Source organism: Belonocnema kinseyi, chromosome 8 (assembly GCF_010883055.1).
Source record: "Belonocnema kinseyi isolate 2016_QV_RU_SX_M_011 chromosome 8, B_treatae_v1, whole genome shotgun sequence".
In the NCBI taxonomy this organism is placed as follows: domain Eukaryota; kingdom Metazoa; phylum Arthropoda; class Insecta; order Hymenoptera; family Cynipidae; genus Belonocnema; species Belonocnema kinseyi.
The window spans coordinates 126,442,879-126,446,908 of record NC_046664.1 but is presented as its reverse complement, the minus strand read 5'-3'; positions in this window follow the sequence as shown (position 1 = coordinate 126,446,908).

The following is a 4,030-nucleotide window of genomic DNA, read 5'->3' as shown; positions in this document are numbered from 1 at the left end:
CAATCTCAAATGATAAATTCAATCATGAGATTAGTTCTTTTATATACAAACTGTTTCCATCCTTTTCTTTAAAAAGAAAAGTGTATTAGGGAAGGAATTAAAATGTATGTGAAATACCTGGTAACCTTTATTCAAACATTGTTTAATCGACATTAAATTCCATTGAAAAATACCTACCTTTAAATAATTCATCACATCTATCACATCATTCTCGCGAACCTCACTTTCATATCATATCATATCATGACAATTGCACATATTTGTACGTGCTCGCACCTCCCGTGAGAAACTTTATATTATCTAGCATCATTATTTCAATGAATACTATAAAATACACACTATCAAACCTTAAAATTAAATATAGCATACGCATTTGTATATGCACACACAACATGCTTACGATATAGCACACGTGGTAGCACACGCGCCAGCACACAGACACACTCACACGTGCACAATCATCTTACTCATGGCAACCATAACCTACCATAAATTATACAACACATCATCATCGAAACTTCTGGAAATTATTATGTAACATCGAATATTCTAGTATCTCTGACGTCACTTCAATTTCTGAATGTCGGTAAATGCCGGTGCAGGAATCTATAGACAGAACCTCTCCAGTATATCCACTCCATTTTTTCATGTGCAGCATAAGTTCGGAAATTCAAATTTGTTTGTAAAGGTTATTTTTCATTCCATACTGAGATGCTTTATTTTTGATTACTTTAATTCCTCTCAATCTGTCCACAAAATATATGCACATGCAGAGTTTCTCTCCGTTTTTGTGGAATATAAGTTTGGAAATTTTAATTCTTTTGTCCGCCGTAGCGGTAGAGTAATTTTAAGTATAATATTTTATATTTCTCAAACAAATTATAGATTTATTATTATAATGAATAATAATAAGTTCATTTAATTATGTTGTCGAAGGCAAAAAAATGCATTTATCTCTAAACAGAATCATACAAATATTTTTTGACAATGTATTATTGAAAATAAGTAAATGATGAAATATCAATAAATATTAGGGAATATAAATATATAATTTCCAAACTATCTGTGAAGTTTTATCAACTTTTGTGTTCATTCAATGAGACTTTGATTTCTGAAATCAAATATAATATACTTTCTCATAGAGGAAGCATTACGTTCTGATAAAAATTGTTTCATTTAATTAAAATTTTATTTGATTAATTTTATTAACCAATCCATGTTCCTATGAATTGTTTTTTTATGAAATTTTCAATGATTTGACCTTGGAAACTAAAAAATGAATATTTAACAATTATTTCAGTAGAATATATAATTTCAGTATTTATATTTTTAAATCAAGTTTATTAACATTAGATTATTTGACTTTTTACGACACGAGAAACCTTTTATTTTCTTACATCAGCTTTGAATTTTGAAAATTTAAAAGCATTACATTAAATGTTTCAAAGGCTATAAATTTTGGTTATTTTGAAATTTATAGATAAAAATAAAATGTTTTTAAATTACAAATAATCATAACTTCCTTAATATTAAATTAAATGCATTAATCTTCATATTTAATATGAGAATTTAGAGTCGAAAAATCAGTTTTACAAAAACTGTTAAAGTATATTACATAAGATTTGTAAAATTAAATATTTTCATAAATTATTTTATAAAATCCATCTTGGTTTATAGTTTATAGTTTATAGTTTCCTCTATGAGGAATTATAATTAATAAATAATCAAGTATTGATTTAAATAGTTTATATAAGTTGAAAACTTTATTTTTTTGATGCCTTTTACATATTATAAAATTTAAACTACTTATACAATCTTTAAAAGGATAGGAACTTTATGCAAATGCATAGTTACATATTTGAATATTTAGAAATTGGATACCAATTTACAATCTTTCATTTTGACATGATGATCGTCCTATTGAGCAGAAACCAAATAAAAACTGTAAATCAATTTTTAGAATGAAAAATCATTAATTAGATAATTATAGAGTAAGAATTATTTCGATTATTGTGCTTCGATAGTGTTTGGGATTTCACAAACATATTGCGTGTGTTCGAAATTCAGAACAACAGCTTTAGAACGAATTTCCGATATAGAAACGGGTAAATAATCAACATATCTTTTAATCTCCGAGACGTGCGATACCCTTGTTTGTCTTACAAAAAATGGATCAACAAGTAATTGTGTTACGTTCAAAGAACATGTTTTGTCAGACAATAAGTAAATGTTCTGGATTTGAACAAATGATCCATTTTTAAGAATAATGATTGTTTCATCAAACTTTCGTGTTTGAGTATACTGTACACTGCTGTAGATACAATTCTCAAAAACGCATCGTTCAAATTCCTTCTTTGTCGTAGATTCAAATACATTTTGATGATGTGGTCCGAAAAGAGTTATATTTTCAGCTCTAACTGCACTTTTTGTGGATAGTTTAGAGGTGAAATTTTTTCCACAAAACTCCTTTGCTTTTGCTGAAATATTATCTACAGGCGGTTTAACTCGAAACTATAAATTTTTTTAAGATTTATTCACAATTTGCTGTTCAGAACTCTTTACCAATTTTGCTGACACGTATCAATCTCGTCGTCGCTTATTTCCATTTTCAACAGAGTGAACATACTATTGACGAATAAAGCAAAGTGTTCCAACAAGTTACTTGGAATGAATCTAGAACATATTGGAAGGCAATACAATAGCAACCCTGCTCTCCAATGTGTTGCTTTCCAAACACTTTTACTAGAGATCTTTTCTGTCGATCTGCGCACATCTCGAGGTGGTTGTATAATGAGGAGGATTTCTGCGCGTGCTGGTTTCACCGATTTTTTCCAGTCATCCCACACTTGTTCCCCGGTAACAAGCCTTGAATTCAGAAAAATTAAGAATTTGTATTCCTATGAATACGCGATTTTTCCTCCGTGTAAAAATCCCCCAACGGGAACAGAAAAAGTGCAAATCCTATTCCTCTCAATCGACTTACTAAAATTTAACGAAAGCATTTATTTAACCTATTTTTCATTATTAAATCTTTTTATTACTTATAAATTCGAAAAGTATTCAAATTTATATTTATTTAAATAATGTATTTAAAAGTCTCAAAAAATGCAGCAAAGAAATTTATGAAAATGTGTGAATTTAAGTAATTTTAACTCTAAAGAGGCAGAGTTGAATTTGTGAGTATTAATATTCCAGAATTTACATTCCGCATGAAGGAATTAAAACAACTTATTACACATATTTTGTGAACTTATTAGGAGGAATTAAATAAAATCAAAATATGACCACTTCTGAGGAATAAAAAATGTCTCTGTGAGGTGCGTTACCGGTACAATTACAAGGAATTAAATATATTGAAAACACGTTCTCTTTTGGGGAATAGGAATCTATGCGCCGGCCGCTATGGAAATAGAAATAAATAAGTTTATGAGATATCCTGTTCTTATAATGACATTTTAGACAGATGGAAAAATCGCGCATTCAGAATAATAGAATAATCTTCACTTTTGTGCTGAAATCTGAAAATATTAATTTTTCTCTATTCTACGCTTATTACCGGGTATTCATTCATTATCTTCCTGATTTTTAGGAATAGAGTATTGAACAAGATCTTTCTTTTCGACAAGTGTACGCAACTGATATTCTAAGTAAACAATTTAAAAATTATTATTGTTACTCAGTTTTATGCAATTCTCTTCTTCACGATCTTTACAAATCAATAACTGACCTTTAATACTATTTTTTGCAGAAGCATGCAAAACCACGTTCATACATTTGCGACAATAAAAGTGAAAAATAGTTTTGTCGGATGGTGAATCTTAAAATGTACGCATGTATCATTTCTATCGCTTCGCTGTCTGTACAGATTTTTCAAACATTACTCTATCGCCGTCTACTAGTGTATACACTTTAGATGAGGTGGGTTCCGTATGTTGATGAGTAGATGATGATGGAATATTCTTCGAAGAATGATCGTCACTACTATCAGGAAAATGCTCATCGCTACTTGAGTAGTAGGGAAAGTCTTCTT